The 25,723-nt window shown below is 48.6% G+C and overlaps 1 protein-coding gene and 1 long non-coding RNA gene across 2 annotated transcripts in view; one reads left to right on the plus strand and one right to left on the minus strand.

Annotated features, from left to right (window-relative positions):
- GALNT14 (polypeptide N-acetylgalactosaminyltransferase 14) overlaps nucleotides 1-25,723 on the plus strand; it is a 215,288-nt gene that overhangs the window by 102,194 nt on the left and 87,371 nt on the right. The window lies entirely within an intron of this gene.
- Nucleotides 3,779-5,942, minus strand: LOC132346600 (uncharacterized). The gene is made up of 2 exons (XR_009496493.1): nucleotides 5,684-5,942; nucleotides 3,779-3,921 (listed from the first exon to the last, which is right to left on the minus strand). It is a non-coding gene; the product is annotated as an uncharacterized lncRNA (long non-coding RNA).

Genomic DNA, 25,723 nt, shown 5'->3' on the forward strand with positions numbered 1-25,723 from the left:
TTGTTCCCAAGAGAGCTGTTCAGCCAGGAGATGGTTTGGTGAAAGAGTGTGTCATGACTTGACTTACATGTTCAAAGGATAACTACTGATGACTTATGTGTGGAGAATAACCTCTAGGGAGAAAGGGGAGAAACAGGGAGGCCAGTTAAGAGTTCAGATGTGGGGTGACTTTGGCTCAGGCTCTGGCGATAGTGGTGGGGGTGCTGAGAGGTCACCTGGGATGCGCTCCAGGTTTCCTGTCAGTGAAAGGAGCCAAGAGCGACACATGCACTGAAGGCTGGAGAATCGAGGAGGATGGATTTGCCTCATACTGATACGGGGAAGGCTTAGAGGAGAATGTTCAGAGAGGAAATCAGGTCTTGGGCTGGGGACGTATGTTCAGGATATATTTTAGACCTTAGAGTGGAGATGCTGGGTAAGCAGTTGGAAATGAAGAGGGAGAGAGGTTGGAGGTAAAGATATAAATTCAGGAATCATTTCTATATTGAAGTCCTGGGACTTGATGAGATCATGAGGGGAGTGTGTGTGGATGCAGAAGAGAGGATGACTGGCTACAGAATGGGGGTACTTCAGTGCTTAGCTGGGAGGATGAGGCTGAGAAGGGGTGGTCAGAGAGGTGGGAGGGGACCTGGAGAGAGTGGGGTTGCAGAGGTGAAGGAGGAAGGCACCCCAGTGGGAGGGCTGGAGCTGCTGTGCAGTGATGCTGTTGAATGAAGCATGCTGAGAATTAGGACTTGTCTATAGGATTTAATCTCTGTGGAAGGATGACCTCCATATGGGTCACTCACAAATCATAGCTTACCTCCATAAGGGCCATTTCAGTAGAGAGTAGAGCTGAGCCTGATGAGGTGGGGCTCAAGAGAAAAGGGAAGGAGACTGTAAATATGGGATCTTTTTTCATACGAGGGGATTATTGCTAGAGAGCGATCTAGGGGTCAAGGGAGTGTTTTTAAAATGGCAAGTATGTTACTAGGTGTGTGTGCTAGTGAGCTGATCCAGGGGAGAGGGAAACTGTGATGATGTAAGATAAGACCGAGAGGATACAATTACAGGAAGGAACTCCTTGAGGAGGCAGGAGGGCAGGCAAGTAGCATTCCCACAAGACCTGTCCTGGAAGTGGTCCCTCTTGGCCATCTGTGCTGTCTGCCTGGGCTTTCCGAGCACTTTTATCATCAGTGCTGACTTCACTAAGCAGATGAAGTTCATGCTGAGGGCAACAGCATAGCAGGACCACCGTGGGTGGGGAGTGAGGGAGGGAATTCAGCTCCCATCAGCTTACCCAGCATTTTGGTATCGGAAGAGCCACAAAGCTACTGTCCATTCCAATATACTTGTAAATATACTTGTAAGCTTTACTGTGGCATGTTGTGTTTATTTAGAATTATATATGGGAGGCGTCACGATTTCTTCTGGCCTTAGGACCCCTAAAGATCCTCATCGGATCACCCTCACACCCCCTTCCTCCCTCAGGAGGCTGTGAGTGCCTTGAGGATGCATTGCAGCCCACCTGTCTTGGGGCCCCTGAGGCATCTCCTTAGCTCCTAAAGATACATTTGCTCTGTGTGAAAACACTGTTTAGCAGAAGTGTTAACATGGCAACTGGAGGCCCTGTGTGGGATGGTATTCTGACTTTGAGAAGGGTAGGATGGTGGTGACAAATGGTCATACTGCAGAACCTGGGGAGAGCAGGACTGAAGGGGTGAGACTGGGGTCATGATCCATAGACTCAGCCCAAGGGGAGGCTGACCAAAGCCAGGTGTTACAATGGACCCCACGTCCCAGCATCTGCCTCCAAGGAGACCCCCTGGGGGCTTTTGGGCCATATTTTGAGTGTGCCAGTGTCCACATTAAATGAGAGAAAGGGCTTTGATTAGAGTGCTCATCCATATTTCTCCTGAGAAAATCAAGTGGATGTCAAAGAACAGCTCTCCTTTCTCCCTTCTCTTCCTTTCCTTTCTGACCCACACCTGCCATCCATCCATACACATATTCACAAAACACAGTCAAGGTCTCTGAAAATATTCTAGCCCACGGAGAATAGTCTGCAGAGGTATATTTCAGAGCCATAGGGGAAGAAAGGTTCATCTCTTCATTGATGCATCTGCCTTCCAGGCTTCACTGTGCACACAGATTATCCCATTTTTACGAATTAGGACAATGCCCTTTAAAGTGGATGTTACATCCCCATTCTATAGATGAGAAAAACTGATCCATAGAGAATCATAGAAGAAATCTATGCAGGGCACTCAGCCAGAACAGGACAGAGCACACGTTAACCTCCAATCTCCTGGCTTCCAGGATCCAGGCCAGTGCTCTTTCTACTACCCCAGGGGTTGGAAAATGTTTCCTATAAAGGCCCAGATAATAGATATTTTAAGCTCTGCAGGCCATATGGCCTCAGCTCTGCTGCTGTAGTGAGAAGGCAGCACACGGTATAAATGAGTGGGTGTGACTGGGTTTCCATAAAACTTTATCAGTGGAGGTGGCGGCTGGATTTGGTTCAAAGGGCCGAGGGAGAGGACCCCAGACCTCCTTCACAATGTCTCCTCCCTTCACGCCCTTCTGTGACCCCAGCTTCACGAGGCCCTTGCGGGGTTCCTTCCTTGTCTACAAACGGGCCCATGCCTGCAGCACCTGCTGGCTTTTCCAGCTCCCCCGTGCGTCTCTCTTAGCTCCAGTATGGGCATTTTCCACTCCTGCCTTCCCTCTAGGCCCATTGGCAGGTGATTAAGAGCCCAGCTCTACATTTCTGACAGCAGCGGCTGGCAGGAGGGACCGCATGGCTGAGATAAGCGAGCGTGTACTGGGGAAGGGGGCCGGCCACGTGGGACGAGGGTTTCGTTCCTGGAGAGGAGTAATAAGCATGTAATTGGCTTTTCAGAATTCATGCAGGCTACTGGAAAAGCCTGTCTCTGTCCCACACCGTGTTCTCTTCTGAGCGGCCGAGGCTGGCTCACCCAGAGGAGGGATGAGCTAGATGAATTCTGGGTCGGCAGGTGGGGGCTACTTTGTCCTCATCTTGTAGGCTGTATGATGCTTGGGAGCCGAGAGGCAGGTTAGGAAAAGACAGAAGGTAAGTTGTTCATAGCAGCAACATCCCCCCAGCACGCGGCAGGAGAAGTGGGTCTGGGAGGACCATTCCTAGATCCAGCATGACTGTTGAGAAGAGAATTAAGTAGCTTCCCCAGGGTGCTGGGGCCCTTGGGGGTCTGTAAAATAGACCATCTTTGCATGACTGACAAGGCCGCCTTGAACTCCAGGCAAAGGTAGGAATTCTATATGCTGCCAGGGGGGTGGATCTCTGACAATATTTGATGGTGGGGAGGGCAAGGGATGTAGGAGGTCCCCTGCTTCTCTCTAAGCCTCTCTGTTTTCTGGGTGTCACTGACCCACATGAAGGTACTAACAACTGCAGCCATTTTTTTTTTTTTTTATGAAACTCTTTTTAGAAAAACCAGCTTTCACTGTAGGTTGTCTTTAGTTTAATCCCCCTTTAACGAACACAATTAAAATGTAACATCTATAGCATGAATCTGTGTTCACGTCCCGGCTAATGATCCTGCACTGCTTTGCGTGTTTTAGCAATGAAACACGTCTGTCTAGCGTGTTTGTTTCCCAGTCCCTGATCAATCAGCACTGGCCCCTCCAGCAGGGATGCTGTTTGCAGGGTAGATGGTTTGAGGACCTCTCACTTGTATTCTAGTACAATTCTGTGCTTAGATTCTGGCACAGTAAGACTCTCTTACCCTTGTAGAGAGCTCTTAGGTTGTCAAGGCACTTTAATATGCATCTTTTTACTTTATTCCCACAGTGACCCTGTGACTTAGGTAGCTCCGGTATCATGATTTCCATCTTACAGAAGGGCTAATGGAGGCTCCAAGCTTGGACTTTTGAGGTCACACAGGGTCCAAGTGCTGGCCACTGGAAAGGGACAAAGCTGGTTAACATCGTGGAGAAACACTTGCATCTGCCAGCCAGCCCTGTCATAACCTTCATGACCTTTCGTGTGGCTTACTGTCTCCTGACTCAGATGGTGTGTTTGTGTGTGTGTGGCCTGCTGCCTAGCCCAGGCCCTGCAGGGCACAGATAGATTCTCAATGAGTGGTCATTAAATGGGTGAATGGACAAGTGACCCTGGGCCCTTCCTAAGTGACACATCAGGTGTCAAACTATAATTCCAGAAGGAAGAATTATTTACAAATGAAAATTAAAGCAACACCCACTCAAAGTAAGCTCTGATGTCAACAAATTCTCAACCTGTCTGGTTCTAAATTAAGTCTGCATTGATTTGTGTTGACCTAGAGTTTCTGTAGCTGTGAAATTAAAAGATGCTTGCTCCTTGGAAGGAATGCTATGACAAACCTAGACAGCATATTAAAAAGCAGAGACATTGCTTTGCCGACAAAGGTCTGTCTAGTCAAAGCTATGTTTTTTCCACTAGTCATGTATGGATGTGAAAGTTGGACTATAAAGAAAGTTACTAACTGCTAAGTCACTTCAGTTGTGTCCGACTCTGTGCGACCCCATAGACGGCAGCCCACCAGGCTCCCCCGTCCCTGGCATTCTCCAGTCAAGAACACTGGAGTGGGTTGCCATTTCCTTCTCCAATGCAAGAAAGTGAAAAGTGAAAGTGAAGTTGCTCAGTCGTGTCCAACCCTCAGCGACCCCCCATGGACTTCAGCCTTCCAGCCTCCTCCATCCATGGGATTTTCCAGGCAAGAGTACTGGAGTGGGGTGCCATTGCCTTCTCCAAAGAAAGTTGAGCACTCAAGAATTGATGCTTTTGAATTGTGTTGCTGAAGAAGACTGTTGAAAGTCCCCTGGACTACAAGGAGATCAATTAGTCAATCCTAAAGAAAATCAATCCTAAATATTCATTGGAAGGACTGATGCTGAAGCTTAAGCTCCAATACTTTGGCCACCTGATGCGAACAGCTGACACATTGGAAAAGACCCTGATGCTGGGAAAGATTGAGGGCAAAAGGAGAAGGGGACAACAGAGGGTGAGATGGTTAGATAGCATCACTGACTCAGTGAACGTGAATTTGAGCAAACTCCACTGTCTGGGAGATCGTGGAGGACAGAGGAGCCTGGAGTGCTACAGTCCATGGGGTCACAGAGAGTCAGACACGACTTAGCAGACTGAGCAACAATAACAACAGAGTTTTAGTTGGAGGGCCCAGTGGAGGCATGGCCGCCTCCACCCTGAGAAGGTCCCATCTTTAGGGCTTGCATCCCTCCCACCCTGGAGGCACACAGGGTGGTGATTTAGAACGTCTGACTGCCTTCTGCCAGCTTGTGGCCTTGGGGACATGACTTAATCTTTCCTACCTCGTGGCACTGTTCTGAGGATGATATAAGATGATGTCCAGGAAAGCACTAAGTGTCGTGCCTGCAGACGCCTAGCTCGTCCATCACCAGTCCTGTCACACGATTATTTGTGGGGCCCAGGGTCACTGTTCATTCACCCATTTAATGACCAGTTGCTTAGAATCCATCTGCCCTGCCAGGCCTGGGCCAGGCAGACGGCCGAGGGGTGCACCACACAGCCTTGAGCCCGCAGGCCACAGTGAAAGGCCATGCGGTCCTGAGGGCGACACGCTGAGTAAAATTGTGTGTTTTATCATCACCACCCCTGACCCCATGCTCTCACATCCCCAAGAACCTGCACACATTTCCTTACTCCTCACTCTGTCCCTCCCCGAAAGTCTTCACTGTTCCAGATATCATTTGTCTCCAATGAAAGTGAAAAGTGAAAGAGAAAGTCACTGAGTCGTGACCAACTCTTTGTGACCTCGCAGCCTATACAGTCCACGGAATTCTCCAGGCCAGAATACTGGAGTGGGTAGCCTTTCCCTTCTCCATGGGATCTTCCCAACCCAGGGATCAAACCCAGGTCTCCCATATTGCAGGCTGATTACCAGCTGAGCCACAAGGGAGCCCAACACCTTCCCAATACCACAAGGGAAGCCCAATATTGGAGATCATTTGTCTCCAATACCTTAAAAAAAAAAAGGAAGAAAGAAAATAGTCCACTCCTCCAGACTGTTCAGCAGAAATGAATGATAAGTGGCAATTATTCCTCCAAAGCCAGGCAATTATTCCTTCGAAGCTGATGCCTCCGGGTGTCTGAGATGGGTGACCTCCTTCCATCGTCCAGGTTGGCCCAGAGGCCTTGCTGCTCTGCTGGAGTGAAGCCCCAGAGCGCTGGCCCGCCCTCCTGCTCTTCCAGAGTTTCTCCCTTTCACACATCCCCAGGCCCCTTTCTTCTCAGGAAAATTGCTTTTCTCGGAGCTGGGAGGCCGCTGAATTGTTGGCCCTGACCTGAGTCAGGACGCAAGCAAAGAGCCACCCCCAGGGTCCAGGGCCTGCGGGAGGGTAATTTCACCCTTGTCGCTATAACTACAGACGCCCTTATTACTCACACACACGTCTCACCCTTGTTTAACAACATATTAAACCATTAGTCTCCGTGCCAGTGGGTTCAGTTAGTTCACAGTGGCAAAAGCTGATCATTAAATCCCCTTTTCCCTGCTTAATCTCTTTTAAATTGGTTGCCTTTTAATTTCATCAAGTGCCCTCTCTCTCAACCGTTTCATCACCCGGTGCAGCAGGGCTGCCATGTTCCTAGGTGAGAGGGGCTGCTGGGCTTTCTGGGTCTTCCCCCAGTGGGCTCTGTGGACTGCAAGGCCAGGGGGCAGAGGCTAGCCGGCTCCTTTTCCCTGCAGAACGGTCCCTGTGAAAACTGGGCACCGTGAAAGGGTTATGGGCTTTACTCTCCTCTCACCCATATCTCTCACCCATATCTGACTCAGTACCTGAGGCAGATGATTCCAGGCTTTAGACCTTTTGCTGCATCAGTCTGTCTAAGAACCTGGATCCCCTGTAGGTAAAAGTTAAAATCTTGTGTTTTTTCAGGAGGAAATTTAGGAAGTCATAAAAATAGACAGCATATATATATATATATATATATATATATATATCTGCATGCAAAGTTGCTTCAGTCATGTCCGACTCTTTGCAGCCCCATGGACTGTAGCCCCCCAGGCTCCTCTGTCCATGGAATTCTCCAGGCAAGAATACTGGAGTGGGTTGCTGTGCCCTCCTCCAGGGGCTCTTCCCAACCCAGGAATGGAACCTGTCTCTTATGTCTTCTTCATTGGCAGGCAGGTTCTTTACCACTAGTGCCACCTGGGAAGCCCCATATATGTGTGTGTATGTATATATGTCGGAGAAGGCAATGGCACCCCACTCCAGTACTCCTGCCTGGAAAATCCCGTGGATGGAGGAGCCTGGTAGGCTGCAGTCCATGGGGTCACTAAGAGTCGGACACGACTGAGCGATTTCACTTTAACTTTTCACTTTCATGCATTGGAGAAGGAAATGGCAACCCACTCCAGTGTTCTTGCCTGGAGAATCCCAGGGACGGGGGAGCCTGGTGGGCTGCCGTCTATGGGGTCGCACAGAGTCAGACATGACTGAAGCGACTTAGCAGTAGCAGCAGTATATGTGTGTATATATATATTACTTACAGTAAATTCGAATTACATTAAAGATGTAATGGGCTTCCCTGGTGGCTGAGATGGTAAAGAATCTGCCGGCAAAGCGGGAGACCTGGGTTCAATCCCTGGGTTGGGAAGACCCCCTCCTGGAGAAGGGAATGGTTACCCACTCCAGTATTCTGGCCTGGAAAATTCCATAGACAGAGGAGCCTGATAGCCTACAGCCATGGGGTCACAAAGAGTTGGACACGACTGAGAGACTAAGCAAAGATGTAATAGAAAGAGGCAGGTTCGTATTGTTAGGACCCTGTCAGTCTGTGGTTGTACTCTGTAGTTATGGCTGAGCACCTGGATGCCAGGAGATGCTCCAGGGAGTCACCCTGCGTGCCAAGCCTATTCCTCCCTTCCCCTGCTATGTAGCAGCTCCATCCCCTCACCTTACCTCAGTGACCCTTCTGGTCAGATTATTTAACTATTTTCTGTGCCTGCTGGTCTCTTGATAAGAGGAATGAAACCTGAAGGGGTGGCAGTCGTAGCTTTGAGTGTAAAGAGCTCTGTTCACTTAGGTGGGACTGAAAGGTGGAAGCATCCGTTGGCACCCAGGTGCTCATAACTGTACAGAGTGATGCACATATGGGCCCACTCCTACTCCTCGGTTCCCAGATCCATCCGTGAATTCTGAGTGTTGGCTATAGAGCTGTATTCTGGCCATAGGAGCACGGCAGCACCCTGAGGACTGGCGTCCTGTCTTCTCAGGGAACCATGACCATGCTGGTGCCTCAGCTATGCTCTCGTAGGCTTGTGACTTTTCGATGGCATAGTATGTTTTAGGATCAGTGGATCTGTAGTCTTGTATACACTGCTTTTCCCCTTTGAGATAAAGCAAGTCCCTTGGTATAGGATGATATCTTTTTGGGGAATCCTTTGCTGGTAGGTCAGACTTTCTGTGAGCCTCAGCAGTGGTACTAGTCGAGGCTCTGTGGACAGGAGATTCAAACACATACCTGGAATGTGTGTTCATCTGGAAAGGATGAGTCTCTGGCTGCCTTTTCCATTGTGGAAGGGTGCAGTGTACACCCTTGAACAACACAGGGAATGATCTGAATATAACTTATGGTTGGCCTTCCGTATCCATAGTTCCTAAGATCCCACCCACAGATCATGTAGTACTGTTTTATTTACTATTGAAAAATACCCATGTATGAATGGACCTCTGTAGTTCAAACGCACGTTGTTTAAGGATCAACTGTAATTAACTTGCACCCAGTGGTTGGTTGGTCTCCAGCAACCAATGGATGGTGCTATACTGGACTCAGCGTTGGGCCCCCATTGTCAGCAGGTTGACCATGCGGCTGTGGCTGTGGCTGGCTCAGACTTGGTGAGAGAGAGCCCAAGCTGCTAAACCCACACATACCCTCTGTCTTTGCCCCCATGACTACTGCTTCATTCCTGAGCCAGTTGGGAATGCACTAGGGTGGCTGAGGACAGAGGCTGGCTGGCTTCTGAGGAGTTGTCATGGCCACTGCCTGTTCTGCCATGGATGTTCTTGGTAGACATGAACATGTGAGAGTTCCTCACATGTGCCAGCGTCCATAAGGCTATCACGTGCTTCTACCCCAGACCTCCTTGTCTCCAGTCTTTTAATCTTGCTCCTTCCAGGCCCTTGACCAACCAGCTCAGCCGTTCACCACTGCTCATCAGGCCATGGACATCCTTTCCTTGGGCCACTCCACACAAGGTGCAGAACTGGGCGCCTCGTCTGAAGCTTTACCCACTGGGAGGATTTCCCTTGGCATCATTCCAAGGCCACATCAGGGTGTGGCTAATGCAACCATAATCTGTTTGTGGTTTGCATCCATCTACGGATCCAACTAACCTGTAAATAAAACTGAAACTTTCCCTTTTATCTGTCATGGGAAACTCTGACCCTTTCCCCATGATGCCAGATTGGTGAGCTGAGTGAGCAACGTGGGTGGATTCGTTGTAAGTGATGACCAGGAGGAGGAGTCTGGGCCACTTGTTTGGGCAGTCTTCTTTCTGAATGTGCTTTAGCCTAGTTCTGGGTGTTCCAGCTCCATTTTGTGATGGCTTTTCTAGGGCCTACTCAACCTTATCACTTGCTAGGTCCCACACTCTCCAGTTCACTGTGAGTAGTTTGGGCTCTGTGGTTGCTTCGCGTCTCATGGTTAGATTTTTCTATGCTTTTCCCAGGGTTAGGGTGTGTGTGTGTGTGTGTGTGTGTGTTAATATTCTGTTTCTACTAGAGCCCAGAATTGTCTCCTGCATAGAGCTCCATGCCTCAATGGTGTATGTAACATTGCTACAAAGTCCTATGGTTCTATGTTGCAACTCCCCTTTTGGTTCCTTCCAGAAGCTAATGCAGTGAATGCAGTGTTTTTCTCTACCACGATACCTCTAGTACCATGGGCTCTTCCAGGTTATATGCTCTGAGCGTCAGAACTGCTTGACATGTAGCTTTGATCTTCTCTGGAGCCCGTTTTTGTTCTGGGTCTTTTTTAAAACCAGTAAACTTTGAAGTTACCTGATAAACAGTATTACCAAGTATGGAATATGCTGATTGCAAACCTGTAGACACCTAGCAAGTGCTGTGCTTCTGTTTCAGCGGGAAGTGCGAGGTGTGCGCCTGTGTCTTTCACTTTGGAGGGGATGTCCTGACAGTCCCCAGGTCCTGGGATCCCTAGAACCTTAGCCGTTGGTCAAGGCATTGCATCTTCATAGGGTGTATCTCACACACTGTGCAGCACGTGTGTCTCACCAAGACTTCCAAGATCCTTGCTAATTCGCCTCGTCTAGCTTGATTAACATGACGCCATCAGTGTAATGGACCAATGTGATGTTCTGAGGTATGTCCAGATAGTCTGGGGTCCTTTGGATGAAATCGTGACAGAGGATTAACATAGTCCTGGAGCTAGCCTGTGAATGTATGGTTGTTGTCCTTTCCATATGAAAATAAACTTCTGGTCTTCCTTCTTGAAAAGTGAAAGTGAAGTTGCTCAGTCTCCAGACTCTTTGCGAACCCATGGACTGTAGCCTACCAGGCTCCTCGGTCCATGGGATTTTCCAGGCAAGAGTACTGGAGTGGGTTGCCATTTCCTTCTCCAGGGGATCTTCCCGACCCAGGGATTGAACCCATTTTAGGCAGACGCTTTCCCGTCTGAGCCACCAGGGAAGTCCTTCTTAAAGGGTGTGAATAAAAGCATCACCAGATCAGTAGCCGTGACCCAAGACTGTGTCAGTCTGTTCTAGTGAAGACACCACATCTGGCATAGCTACTTCTCTTGTGTCCACTATCCGGTTAGATCTGTGGTTGTTTATTATCGTCTGCCATAATCCATCTGATTTTTGCCTTGGCCAGGGTAAGATGGTGATTTAAATAAGCATTGATAGGCATCACTGCCTTGTCATTTTTAAAGCTTTGTGAGTAGTGCTTATTTCCCAGGGGAAACGGGATTTCAGAGTCTCCCACTTGTCCTTTCCTATCACAGTGGCTCTTACACTATAGGTCAGAGAAGCAATGTGGTATTTCTGCTATCTATTGTACATATGTCCTTTCCAAGTTTTGTATTGAAGAATCAGAGAAACGACCACCAGGTAGGCCTGTGGATTGGGCCAAGCCTCCATTTCTTAGCTGACCCCTCTCTGCCCCCAGTCCAGCAGAGGGACTATGATGGCACTTTGGGTCACAAGGTGTCAGTACAAATTAGACCCCAAAATTTATAGTCCTCAAAAGACCTGGCTATGGTTACCTTTTTGAAAGAGGAATAACTTTTTTCTCCACCTAATTCTCCTGCAGCCACCTGATTCCACCTGCTGGGACACACCTTTTCACCTGTGTCCTGTCTGGTCCACCACACAGATGTTAGAAATAACACAATTTCTTCCATCTGCAGTCAGTGCTGGGGTCCTGTTGCTATCTAGCCAGTATGTCATCCATCTCCTTAGAGTCTGACCCTGGAAGCAGAGCCCGAGACAGGGGCCCTTGTGAAAGTGATGTACTTGGGATGGGCTTCCCGGGGAAGGGACCTTGGGGAAGCGGGACAGGGCAGGGATGTACTCCTTGGAAGCCTCACTTTAGCCTGGTCCCACAGGGAGCTCTGGATGAGGAGTTGCTTCAGAGTTGGTCCCACTTTCATGCAAGAGGACTGGCCTGGGGTGCCCTGTGCCCATCGGTCACTGACTTCTGGGTTCCTCCCAGAAAAGGACCCTGCAGCACTCCTGCTCACTGGGGTGAATTCTATGGAGAAGGAGACAGCTTTGAGTCATTAGGCTATCAGCAGCCAAGAGCCAGCTGAGGGACGAGCATCTTGAGCCCAGGAAAAGGCTCAGGGTGGGACACTAATGCACCTAAAGGCACCTGGGGTCTCTATGGACCTGCTGTTCTGATCTCATTTTACCCACGAGGAAACTGGGGCACAAAGAGATTGGGTAGTATTTCAGGGGTCATCTAGCAAGTAAGTGTCCGGGCTGGGCTTTGAACCCACACTCTCCATTCTTTGAATTTGGGACTATGTACATCACTGTCATGCTTCACTGCTTTCCAGGCTGCCAGACCAAGGCCTGCATCTCTTTCTCTCTCTCTCTCTCTCTCTCTCTCTCTCACACACACACACACACACACACACACACACACACTGGGCACATCAGGGGCAGGAGTATCTGGCATTAGTAGAGTGGATTTAAGTAACAAGGTAGGAAGACTAGTAATTTTAGAGAGTTCAGTGGCCCATGAATTTGGACAGATGAAGGCTTTTTGAAAAACAACTTTTTATTTTGAAATGATTTTAGATTTATAGAAAAGTTGCAAAATAGTAAAAGAATCCTCCTATACCCTTCACTCAGCTTCTCCTAATATTAGCATCTTATATAACCATAGTATAATTATCAAAACCAGGGAATTAACATTGGTATAATACAGTTAACCAAGCTACAGACCTAATATAAACTAGGCTGCAGTTTAAGAGTTTCCCCAGTTTTTCCACTAATGTCCTTTGTCTCTTCTGGGATCCGAGTCCACATCCCACTTTGCCTTTGATTGTTCTGTCTCCTTGGTCTCCTCCAGTCTGTGACAGTTCCTCTCTTTCTGTGTCTTCAGCACCCATGATAACTTTGAAGAGTACCTGTTAGTAATTTTGTAGAATGTCTCAACTGAGTTTGTCTGATGTTTTCTCCTGACTGGATTGAGGTTCTGTGCTTTGGGTGAGGATGCTACAGAGGCCACTCTTGGTGCATCATTTCGGGGGTACCTGCTGTCAATATGTCTGATTAGTGTGGTGTTAACCTTGTCCCCTTGGCTAAGGTGGTACCTGCCCATTTTCTCCATTGTGAAATTAACCATTTTCCCTTTTTGTCATTAATAAAAATCTTAAAGGGATATACTTTTAGTATATATATATATATTGAGCCAAATATCCTGATTTGACTCTAGTTTTAGGATAGATGGATACAGTTTTTATGCCGTTTCCTGGACTCTTTTAATAAGGTAGAGTTGACTTCTTTCAGCAGTTGACTTCTTTCCTGACTCTCTGGTCAGGAGTGGAATTTAGGGGGCTCTGTGCAGGTTGAAGGCAGTGCCTCCCAGTCCTCCCTGCAGGCAGCCAGCTGACACCCCTTTCTGGCTGTTAGTCATGGTTGGTTCTGTCACGGAAACATTATTAGCCTTTTCTGCTTCCTTTCCTCATCCCCTCCCCTGCTCATTTACACTTCAGTCCCCTTGTTTCCTGGCCTTTCCCCCTCCTTCCTTTGGTTTGCTTGTTGAATCAATTGTGGCCACAAAGACTCCCTGTGGGGCTTGCAGTCTGCTCAGAACTCTGCAGACTACACTTACAGTAAACCAGAGAACATAGAGATCACCACCTCCCACCCTCATCCTTCATGGGTGAGGAAAGACACAGAGAGGTGCGGAGAGGAATAGGTGAATGCCACAGCTGGGTCTAGAACGGGGCTTCCTGACCTCCATGCTATCTGTTCCCCAGGCTGGCCTCTCCCTCGGGGCTGATCCTGCAGAGATCAGAAGGAGGTCCCTGCTGACTGGCTGCCTGGAACCTCATCACCTCTTACCCTGCTCCTCACCTGTGGGGGAGTCTGGCTTCCTGTCCTGGCTTCTTGTCCTCAGTCCTGAGAAAGGGGACTGCTGTCTCTGCCTGTTTGTAAACTAGGGGCCCCATGTCTGGCTGTGGGGAAGGCTTCCCTCTGCTGTGTCTTGGGGCACCGGACAGAAAACCCAAGGTCTCCCGCCAGTATCCAGACCAAGAGTGGTGGTTCCTCCTCTTGCCTCTTGAGGACCGGGTTGGGGTGCGGGTGTTCACCTTCATTCCCAGTTTTGACCTCATCTTTGGTCTTCACCTCTTAGCAGTTATTGTGTGCAAGTCACTGCTTTTTATATGCATTTTCACGGAATCCTTAAACTCTGTGAGATAGGCATGAGTCTCCCCATTTGGCAGGTAAAGGAACTGAGGCTCAAGTAGGTTAAGCAGATTCCTCCAAACTGCACAGATAGTGAGTGTTTGAGCTAGCGTCAGAGCCCAGGTCTTGAGAAAATGTAGGTCTATTTTTGTTCTTATTAGCAGCTTTTATGATTGCTTACAGAGATAGAAGCCTAAAGCCATTATCCACATTATTATTATTTTCAGATTGTCAGAGTCTATAACATTTTCACAGTTTTATATGAACATTCCCATAGCTGTTTCTTTTAAATTTCATTGTTAAATAGATTTGATGTGATCCTGGTTCTTATGCACCATTCCTGGGCTTTTCATTCTGAACCATCTCTTCATTGGCTGGATGTTATCATTTAGTACAGCAGTCCCCAGCCTTTTGGGCACCAGGGGCCGTTTTTATGAAAGTCAATCTTTCCATGGACCTGGGCGGGGGGCGGGGTGGGTATGTGGTGAGGGAGAATGCTTTAGGTTTCTCCTGCCGCTCACCTCCTGCTGTGCAGCCCAGCTCCCAACAGCCCACAGGCCATTACTGGTCCAGGGTTGGGGACCCCTGATTTAGTAGATTGTTCAAAATGGACTCAGAGGTGCTATGATCCCCTAGGTCCTTGATGGTGGGAATGTCAGTCTCTTGCCTTCCGTGCTTGAGCAGGTGGAGATGCTGTCAGGTCACACCTGGAGTCTAGCCTTTGCGTCTATTCCTCCGCTGTTGATGAATGTTGCTCTGGGGAGGTTTGAGGTCAGCAAGTGCTTTCCCTTTTGTAAATGAGAAGATGACTTAGTTCTGCCTGGGTTCTTGATGATTTCTGTCTCAATCGACTATGTTCAATACCTAAACCAAGAAGCATCTCTGGGGCAGTTGTTCCGCGTCAGTTTTTCGTGGAACATGGTGTACTTTTTGGTTGTACACATTCCATTCTTTATTCTTCAGTTCAGTTCAGTCGCTCAGTCGCATCTGACTCTTTGAGACCCCATGAACCGCAGCACACCAGGGCTCCCTTTATTCTTATCAGGGGCTTTAAAAAAAAACCCCAAGAATGAATACCTTTTTGTGTGTTCCCCCGGCTTCAGGTTCGCTGATTTTCTGATGTTGGGTCACCTTTGCCGTTTCAGCGTATTTTATTTTCTCTCTTCTAGTTGCTTCAGGAACTTGAGCGCTCCTCCTCTGCGCTCTGTGACTCACCCAAAGGTGCTAAGTTGCTTCAGTCGTGTTCGACTCTTTGCTACCCTGTGGACTGTAGCCCACCAGGCTCCTCTCTTCACGGGACTCTCCAGGCAAGAATACTGGAGTGGGTTGCCATGTCCTCCTCTAGGGGGTCTTCCCCACCCAGGGATTGAATCCGAATCTCTTATGTCTCCTGCATTGGCAGACAGGTTCTTTACCACTAGCGCCACCTGGGAAACCCCATTCTGTCAGTAGGATCCAACTATATTTTAGAAAAGTCACTCCAGCAGCAGTGTGAAAATTAAACACATCTCCAAAGCGTATCTGTTGGTCAGCTCTGCAAAGAGGCCATGTTGTTGTTTGGTCACTAAGTCGTGTCTGACTCTTTGTGACCCAATTGCAGCAAAGAGGCCAGGGGAATACCTTTTGTACTCGGAGCTGTTTCTGAAACAGGCTGACACCCCCTCGCCTTCCTTATCCCTGCCCCACTGCAGACACCCTTAGCTTCTGAGGGCAGCTGAAGAATGCCCAGCTTCTCCTCCCACTGCTGTTCCCTCATGGACTTCTGGAGATGGTTTCTAGAGCTGTCCAGATGGCAGCCAGGGCCAGGGGCTACACATCTGGATAATAGATCTCAAGGTTGTTGTGTTTTCCCAGCACAGCACAGAGCAGGGACCAATTATGGGGTCCCTCTGCACAGCAGGCCTCATTACTGTGCTCAGCATGGCTGGGCAGAGGCAGATGAGCTGGGAAACCAGCTTTGGCCCCCTGAAGGGCAACTTAGGGGGGGAGGAGAAAATCATTGATTCCTTCTCTGCCACTCAGGTCTGCCCATTTGAGCTTGTCTTCAGGGAGGTTCTCACGCCTCTGTACCCGTCTTGAGAGCCAGCTTCCTCCTGGAGCTCCAGGGTGGCCCTGGGTCCTTCATACTATAAGCAGAAGTTTGTATCTATGTCTGTAAAGACATTTCTCTGGGGAAAAGGGCTACCATCACATTGAAAAGGGGGCTGTCTATCCTCAGAATAGTTAGGAATGCCTGCTCCTACACTTGACAGGTGAGGAAAACTAACCAGAGACCCAGTGAGTAGAAGCAGTTTACATAAGGATGCAAGGGAGTGGCAAGGTAGATCTAACAGTCAGATCTCCTGGCTCCTTCTGGGAGTTCTCGATGCCTCTCTGGTCAATCACTTCCTGCTCCACAGGTCACCATGTTGTCTTCACTTTACTAATAAATGAAGTTGTAACTTCTATTTACTGAGTCCTCATGTGTGCACAGCACAGTGCCCTTTGCTTTACTTAGTCTATTTGTTCGCAAAACAGAATCATGATTTTACCGACTAGGCAGCCAAGGCTCTCCCAGTGGAGAGGGAAAGGTTAATCGCTTGCCCGAGGTCAGAGACAGTAACTGGAGGACAGAGAGGGCACACTCAACTGTCTTTCTTTCTGGGCCCAAAGCAGGGCTTCCCCCTCTCTGCAGTGTTCTCTGATGGGCCCAGCCCTTGCTGGTCTTCCTGTCTCTGGGAAGACAGGACCATGGCAAGTTCTTCATAGGTAAATGATTTTGGTTCAGCTCTTGGTCCTGCTACTTCCTTGGTGACTGCCCTTGGGCATATTTACTTCTCTTCTAGCTCTGCTTGTGTGTGATGGGAATAGTACTATCCAAATCTTGGGGATTTTAAGAGGATTAAATGAGATAATTAACATCCATTGAGTCATTTATTCAACAAATATTGGAGAACCTACCATGTATTGGGTTTCCCTGGTGGCGCAGTGGTAGAGAATCCACCTGCCAATGCAGGAGATGCAAGAGCTGTGGGTTCAATCCCTGAGTTGGGAAGACACCCTGGAAGAAGAAATGGCAACCCACTCCAGTATTCTTGCCTGGAAAATTCCATGGACAGAGGAGCTTGGCAGGCTACAGTCCATGGTGTCGCAGAGTCAGACAGGACTGAGCACACATGCGCACCGTGTACCATGCACTATGCCAACAGTGGTGAACAAAACAGAAACAGTTCCTGCTCTCAAGAAGGGTGTGGCCAAGTCGGAGAGACAGGCATGAGATATATATTATAATGAGACAATTTTGCCTAATATAGGCTGTGACTTCCGAGTTCTATGAAAGAGATGTATAAGGTTCTAGGAGAGTATAGGAGGGACGTTTTTTCAACCTCAAGATTCATAGAAGCCCTCTTTAAAAATATAACACTTGGTTTGAGAGCCGATGGATGAAGAGGAATTGATTAGATGAAGAATATCCCAGGCAGAGAGCATGGCAGGTATGGAGGTCTGAGATGATGTATTTTTTTGCAAGAACTGCCATAACAAATTGGGAGGCAGACTGCTTAAGACTGGGAGGCTTAAATTGCAGAAGTTTGTTTTCTCAAACTTCTGGAGGCCTGAGGTCTAAGATCAAGAGGTTGACTGCTGGCTTTTCCTGAGGCCTGTCTCCCTGGCTTGTAGATGGCTGCCTTCTCATTGTGGTCTTTTCTCTGTAGGAGGGCAGATTTACCTGGTATCTCTACCTCTTTTTTTTTTTTTAAGATTTATTTTTTATTTAATTTTTTGGCTGTGGGTCTTCATTGTTGCACTTGGGCTTTGCCTAGTTGTGGCGGGGGACGGGGTATTCTCTGTGGTGGTGCACAGGCTTCTCATTGCGGTGGCTTCCCTTGATACAGAGCACAGGCCCCAGGGCACACAGGCTGTAGTAGTTGCGGCTCACAGGCTCAATTGCTCCACAGCATGTGCGATCTTTCTGGACCAGGGATCAAACCAGTGTCCCCTGCACTGCAAGGCAGATGCTTAACCATCGGACCACCAAGGAATCCCTCTACCTCTTTTTATAAGGACACAAGTCATATGGGATTAGGGCTCCACTCTGATGGCCTTTTATAACCTAATCATCTCTTTGAAGGACCTATCTCCAAATGCAGTCACATGGGGCAGAGCACACCCAAATAACCTCATTTAACCATAGTAGTAGTGAAAGTAGTAGTGAAGTCGCTCAGTTGTGTCCGACTCTTTGCGACTCCATGGACTATAGCCCACCAGGCTCCTTGGTCCATGGGATTTTCCAGGCGTGAATACTAGAATGGGTTGCCATTTCCTTCTCCAGGGGATCTTCCCGACCCAGGGATCGAACCCAGGCCTCCCGCATTGTAGGCAGGAGCTTTACCGTCTGAGCTACCAGGGAAGCCCAAATTACCTCTAAAGGCCCCGTGTGTGTGTTCAGTTGCTCAGTCTTGTCTGACCCTTTGCAACCCCATGGACTGCAGCATGCCAGGCTTCCCTGTCCTTCACCATCTCCTGGAATTTGCTCAAATTCATGTCTATTGAGTCGGTAATGCCATCTAACTATCTCATCTTCTGCTCCCCTCTTCTCCTTTTGCCTTCAATCTTTCCCATCATAAGGGTCTTTTCCAATGAGTCACTCTTTGCATCAGGTAGCCAAAATATTGGAGCTTCAGCATCAGTCCTTCCAATGAATATTTGGGGTTGATTTCCTTTAGGATTGACTGATTTGATCTCCTTGCCATCCAGTTCAGTTCAGTTCAGTTCATTTGCTCAGTCATGTCCAACTCTTTGCGACCCCATGAACCGCAGCACGCCAGGCCTCCCTGTCCATCACCAAACTGCCAAAGTCTACCCAAACCCATGTCCATTGAGTCAGTGATGCCATCCAACCATCTCATCCTCTGTCGTCCCCTTCTCCTCCTGCCCTCAATCTTTCCCAGCATCAGGGTCTTTTCAAATGAGTCAGCTCTTCGCATCAGGTAGCCAAACTACTGGAGTTTCAGCTTCAACATCAGTCCTTCCAATGAACACCTAAGACTGATCTCCTTTAGGATGGACTGGTTGGATCTCCTTGCAGTCCAAGGGACTCTCAAGAGCCTTCTCCAACACCACAGTTCAAAAGCATCAATTCTTCGGTGCTCAGCTTTCTTTATAGTCCAACTCTCATATCTATACATAACTACTGGAAAAACCATAGCCTTGATTAGACGGACCTTTGTTGACAAAGTAATGTCTCTGCTTTTTAATATGCTGTCTAGGTTGATAATAACTTTCCTTCTAAGGAGCAAGCGTCTGCAAGGGGCTCTCAAAAGTCTTCTCCAGCACCACAGTTTGAAAACGTCAATTCTTCAGTGCTTAACCTTCTTTACGGTCCAATTCCCACATCTGTACATGACTACTGGAAAAACCATAGCTTTGACTAGACAGACCTTTGTTAGCAAAGTAATGTCTCTGCTTTTTAATGTGCTATCTAGGTTTGTCTCCAAACATAGTTACCCTCTGAGGTATTGGAGACTTCAACAGATGAATCCGGGAGAGCCAGAATTCAGAAGGGGAGGAGCTTGACTTGTTTTATAAGCTGAAGACAGGCCAGTGTGACTAGAGTATAATAAAGAGGGGAAGAGAGAAGTGGGTGAGGCTGGAGAATTTGCAGGTCCAGATCAGGAAGGGCTTGGAGGGCCATGGTACAGATTGCAGATGGTGTTCTGAGTATAGTGGGAGTCCCTAGAGGGATTTTGAGCCAGAATGGGAGAGAGGGGATTGGGTGTCATTTTACGAAGGTGACTCCTAAAAATGAATTGTTGGGGCTGGAAGTAGAATATGGAGTTGGGGCCTATTGCAGTCAGTATTTCACAAAGGAGTCAGTGGTGGTGAGCATTGTTGTAGAGACGGAAATGGTGAGGGGAAGGGTGGAGAAGGTAGGATCCATAGGATGTGGTGAAGCGTTAGCTCTGTGTTGGGGAGGGGGAACAAGCAATCAGAGTAAAGATGATGTTGAGAGAGGAGTGTGAAGGGTGACTCAGATTCCTGGCTGAGCAGCTTTACAGATGGTGGTGCTGTTTCCTCAGTGGGGACAGGCTGGAGGAGGAGCTGGTTGTGATGGGAAGAACAGGAGTTCCATATGGGACCTACTCAGGGTGAGACACTTGTGAGACATCAAGTGGGCATGGCAAGTAGGCATCTGTTTAATCTAGATGTGAGCTCAGAAGAGATCTGGGCTGGAAAGATGTTGTGAGAATTATCCACCTGTAGAAGGCTTGGAAGGAGAAGGCAATGGCACCCCACTCCAGTACTCTTGCCTGGAAAATCCCATGGACAGGGGAGCCTGGTGCGCTGCAGTCCATGGGGTCGCTGGGAGTCGGACACGACTGAGTGACTTCACTTTCACTTTTCACTTTGATGCATTGGAGAGGGAAATGGCAACTCACTCCAGTGTTCTTGCCCGGAGAATCCCAGGGACGGGGGAGCCTGGTGCGCTGCAGTCCATGGGGTCGCTGGGAGTCGGACACGACTGAGTGACTTCACTTTCACTTTTCACTTTGATGCATTGGAGAGGGAAATGGCAACTCACTCCAGTGTTCTTGCCCGGAGAATCCCAGGGACGGGGGAGCCTGGTGGGCTGCCGTCTATGGGGTCACGCAGAGCTGGACACGACTGAAGTGACTTAGCAGCAGTAGCAGTAGCAGAAGGCTTGGAAGACATAGGAATGGAAGAAGTCACCTGTGAGGAGCATATAATGAAGGTGGGAGGGGGGAGCAGGATTAAATCCACAGGCGGTTCCAATGTTTAGAAACCAGGGAGAAGGAGAAGCCAACAAAGAAGATGGGGAAGAGGGCAGAGGATGAGGAAAAGCCCAAGAGAAAGGGTTCCTGGGAGCCAAGAGGTAATAGCACCAGAAGGGGATGACTTTGGTTGGGGCAGATGCAGCTGAGGATTCAAGGAAGAGGAAGGAGCCAAATCCTGGCTCCGTGGTGGGCACCCTGTGGGTACCCGATTGACATGGAGTTCTTTTCCTTATCCCTCTCTCTATCTTGATTGGTTTTTATATGTCTGAATATCTATCGCCTTTTCCTTCAGTGGACAGTAAGAGCCCAAGAAATAATGACTGAATGAAGAAGTGAATGACAAGGGCAGTGAGATGGGTGGTCCCCAGGGTGAGGCACAACTCCCCTCGTCTCCTCTCCTGCATCCCTGGGCATCAATTTTGTCCAAGGGTGAGGCTGGGTGCAAGTCTCCTAGATACCGATGGCTCCTGTCCAGCAGAGGACCCTCCAGGGAGCCACTTGCCATGCTCATCAGGCATCCTGGCCTGAGCAGGACCGAGACAGTCCCCCTGGCTGCGGGCACAGGGAGCCGCCTCCCCCAGCAGGTCGCTGGAGTCCCGGTTGCCTTTCCTCCCTGAGCGGTGTCGACTGCACTGTAATCACACAATTATGATGCCATTAAAATGTCACAATTGGAGAAATCCATATAAACAAAGCATTAACAACCGCTTGAAAATTGTAGTCTTTACCACTAATGACCTACTTTCTCTACATACCCCGCTCTCCCGCCACCCCGACTCAGCTGCCGCTTTCCCCAGCCTCACTTTCAGAGGCAGACCAGAAGGTACAGTCGTGTCTGCTGCCTGGTAAGCCTTAATGTTTAATGTGCTTGGAGAGGCTCTTTGATGAGTCCAAAGATGGCAGGCCAGGGGGAACCTGGCGCTGAGCTGCTTAGCAAATGAGATAAGAGGATCCCAACACCCAACCCCACCCTCTCACCTTCCCCACCTTCCCCACCCCCGCTCCCCACCATGAAAGATCCTGATGGAAGAGCCTCCTGAGAGGATCTGTGTGCTGTGCTAAGTCGCTTCAGTCATGTTGGACTCTTTGTGACCCAGTGGTCTGTAGCCCACCAGGCTGCTTTGTCCATGGGAGTTTCCAGGCAAGAATACTTGGAGTGGGTTGCCATGCCCTCCTCCAGGGGATCTTCCTGACCCAGGGATTGAACTCGTGTCTCCTGTGGCTCCTGCACTGCAGGCGGATTCTTTACGGCTGAGCCACTGCGGAGAGAATCTGGTCCCTGGAAAACTGAGGATGGTGTTGAAAGACATGAGAGTCAGATTTGTGCCATTGGCTTTGACTCCTTCCTTTTGGGAAGAGATTGAATGAGACTTAGCGAAAGGCATGTAGGAGGAAAGCATCCTGCCCAGGGCCTTGGGCCAGAGTGAGTCCAAGCTGAGAATGCAAGGGAGTGGAGAGGCACAGGGCAATAGGGCTTTAATGGTTTTTACCTCATTCCCAGAATAGTGCTCTGGAGAAGTTGAGATACTGACTTTTGTCACTGGAGTCTAATTTTCATGCACCAAGGAAATGGATTACTTAAAGGAATCTTGCAGTGAGCGCTCTTATGCAGTAAAACATAAACCAAAGCAGCTCTGGCCAAGTGATTAATCTCTTCCTGATGTATCTGAATTGCAAATCTGGATTCCCAGAGAGTCCCATTTGTAGTTAAAGTCAGAGTAAGCTTTATTCTGAAGAAGCAAAAGAGAAGACCACTCTGGGATTAAAAATTTGAATTAGAGGATAGGAGGTGTTTTATTTTTATTGAAGTATAGTTGATTTATAATGTTGTGTTAATTACTGCTGTGCAGCAAAGTGATTCACTTATGCATAGGTCTATCCTTTTAATATATATATTCTTTTCCTTTATAGTTTATCATGTGATATTGAATATAGTTCTCTGTGCTATACAGGAGGACCTTGTTTATCCATTCTATATATAAAAGCTTATATATGCTAACCCTACCCTCCCACTCCATCCCTCCCCCAACCCCATCCCCCTTGGCAACCACCAGTCTGCTTTCTGTGTGTGTTAGTCTGTTTATGTTTCCTTGATAAGGTTCATTTGTATCACAACTATAATCCAAAAAAAGATACGAGCACCCCAGTGTTCATGGCAGCACTGTTTACAATAGCCAACACCTGGAAGCAACCTAAATGTCCACTGGTAGAGGAACTGATAAAGAAGATGTGGCACGTATATACAACGGAACACTGCTCAGCCATGAAAAAAGAACGCAGTCATGCCACTTGCAGCAACACGGCTGCAACTAGAGATTATCCTACTGAGTGAAGTAAATCAGAAAGAGAAAGACATAACATATGACATCACTTATACGTGGAATCTAAAATATGACACGTGAGGATAGAAGATGTTTTAAATATCACTCTGGCACTTGACATCCCTCTCAGCTCAGGATTAACCTGCAGAAAGGATTGTGCCACAGGCGCTTTAATGAATAGACAAGAATGGTCAGTGACAAGCATGTCATTGAGGGAGTGATAATTTGTGCTTCCTGGTGTGGGAGAAATGCCCCCGTGGGTCTTATTTACATAAGCAAGTGCGTTATAAACCCCTTCTTTATAGTTCATGTAAGACATCATAGACGAGATTCCTGCCAGGCCGTAAAGATGGTCAGTATTTAGGTCAGGCTTGTAAGGATTTCTCCCAGTTTTTCAACCCACAGCCATCATCACTCCCTGTGTCGCCTGCAGCACTAAATATGCCCTTGGCGGAGGCGGGCATCCTGCCCCCACCTAGTTCAGTGGCCATGAGGTCGGGTAATCTGGGTCTGCTTTTGACATAAAAGAGCCTCTTTCATTGAAAGTCAGCCAGCAGCCCCCATGGAGTCCTGGGAGATAAAAGTCCTTTAAAGTTATTTACTCCAACCCTATACCTACATATTCAGCAGCTGACCTAGTTTTGAGAGAGCTGGAGGGTATCTGGGTGTCACCTTATTTACAGAGCGGATAGAAAATGTGCTAAGCTCTGGGCCCTGCCTGCACATGGTATCTGGGGAGATCTAGCCGGCACCTCGGAGGCAAAGAGAGAGGAACAAATTCTTCTCAGTCAAGCGCTAGAGGCTTCTTGCTAATGTCACCTTTGGGGAATGAATGACAGGGCTTAAGGGGCGTAACTCTGAAACTATTTCTAGCCAGAAAATCCAGTTTAGCACCTTTTGACCTGTTCATTAGGGGAGGTGTTTGTAGGATAGCCTTGGTGGAGAGTGTATGACAGGCTTCTGGCGGGCGCCTCCTCCCCTCTCCTTCCTTCATCCTTCTCTAGACAGAGCTGGGTTTCGAAGCCTCCTTCCACGAATGACCCTCTGCCCTTGTAGGTCCTAGTAAAGGACATGACAGAGCTTACCCGCCTTGGTTTCAGTCACCTTGACTGAGTCCCCTTAGTTCCTCGAACCTCAGTTTCACCTTCAGTTAAAATAGGTTGGTAGTATCACCTGCTTCAAGTTTGTCCTGAGTACTCAGTGAGTGACATTTTTAGGACAGAGCCTGACACAGTAAATGCTACACAACTGTGAGCTGTGGCTGCTGTTCTGAGCGGCTCTGTCCGGTGTGCGAACTGTTCACCTCTTCAAGTCGGTCCCTTTCCCTGGCTTCCCACAGCCATTTCCATCTTGGCTCCCCCAAGGTCACCTTGGCCTGAGAAGAACCCAGAGGGAGATTTGGGGAAGCTGCAAACCCTGGTGAACACATTCCTTGCGAGGGCGACTGTAGGGCTGGCCATCCCAGCTCTTGGAAGCCAAGTCCCAGGAGGTACCCAGGAGACCCTCCGGGGCTGCTGCGTTGGAGAGGGAGAGGGGCCAGCCCTCGAGCAGGGAGCCCTGACGCCCAGGCTCCTCGGCTTGATGGGAGCCTCGGCGTCTCAAGCAGGTTCTGGTTTCTGACCTCACCTCTGAGATCCCGGGATCTCTACCCAGAATCGCCCAGCGTGGCTTCCGTGCCTGACCCAGGTCCCACCTCCAGCCACGTAATAAAGGAAGTTTGCACAGAGGCCTCGCAAAGCTAGATTTCTAGCCTTCCAAGCTGGTGATGAAGTGATTAAAAGTAGTTTCCTGGCTGTGTTGTTTGCATGGCTCTGTGTTCAGACCCATATCTTAGATAGGGCTTTTGGGTGGATGAGCCCTCCCAAGCCCCAGGCAACATCAGCAACCTGTCCCTTTCATCACAGGCAGACAGGAAGGAGATGCAGTCAGAGACCCCATTTCTGCCACAGGGAAGGAAGAAGCTGAACGTAAATTAGCTGAGTGTAAATTGTAAAATAGTAAATTTTCTCCTCATTAGCATTCTGTCCCCAAAAGGAATAATAGTAACCACAGCAATGCTGACAATAATAATGGGTTACTTTCGCCTTATGTTTGCCCAGCAATTTTTCCTGTTTTATTTCTGAGACTTAATTCAGATCTGTAAAATCGTGTGGGGTAAAGGTTCATCTTGTCCCTGGGGTGGAGGGAGAAACCTACCATAAGAGGTTGAAGGGATGTGGTAGCAGAGCCAGGCTCGGGGCCAGCTCGCCTGACTCCTGTTCTCTTATGGCATCTTCGGGACCATTGAGGGGAATTACAGGATCTTCTCTGGTGCTGTGCATCCCTTTCTTTGCCCACCTCCACCTTTCCACACCTCAGAACTCTCTGCTGCATTTCTGTCTGGATGAAATTGGGTTGAAATGTACAGGGGACCCCTTGAAGGAGAGAGATGTCACAAAAGCCTAATATGTAGAGTGAGCACCTTTCCTTTTATTTCATTCTTCCCTCCTTTATCTTTCTTTACCCGCTTCCTTTTATTCCATGATTGTCCCTGGGTCACAATTTGGTAGATTGCAAACTCAGCCCACGGGCATATATTGTCACCAACAATGGAGGATGGCTCCTCCATTCATGGGATTTTCCAGGCAAGAATACTGGAGTGAGTTGCCATTTCCTTCTCCAGGGATCTTCCTGACTCAGATCGAACCTGGGTCTCCCTCATTGC

Source organism: Bos taurus, chromosome 11, assembly GCF_002263795.3.
Source record: "Bos taurus isolate L1 Dominette 01449 registration number 42190680 breed Hereford chromosome 11, ARS-UCD2.0, whole genome shotgun sequence".
NCBI classification, from domain to species: Eukaryota; Metazoa; Chordata; class Mammalia; order Artiodactyla; family Bovidae; genus Bos; species Bos taurus.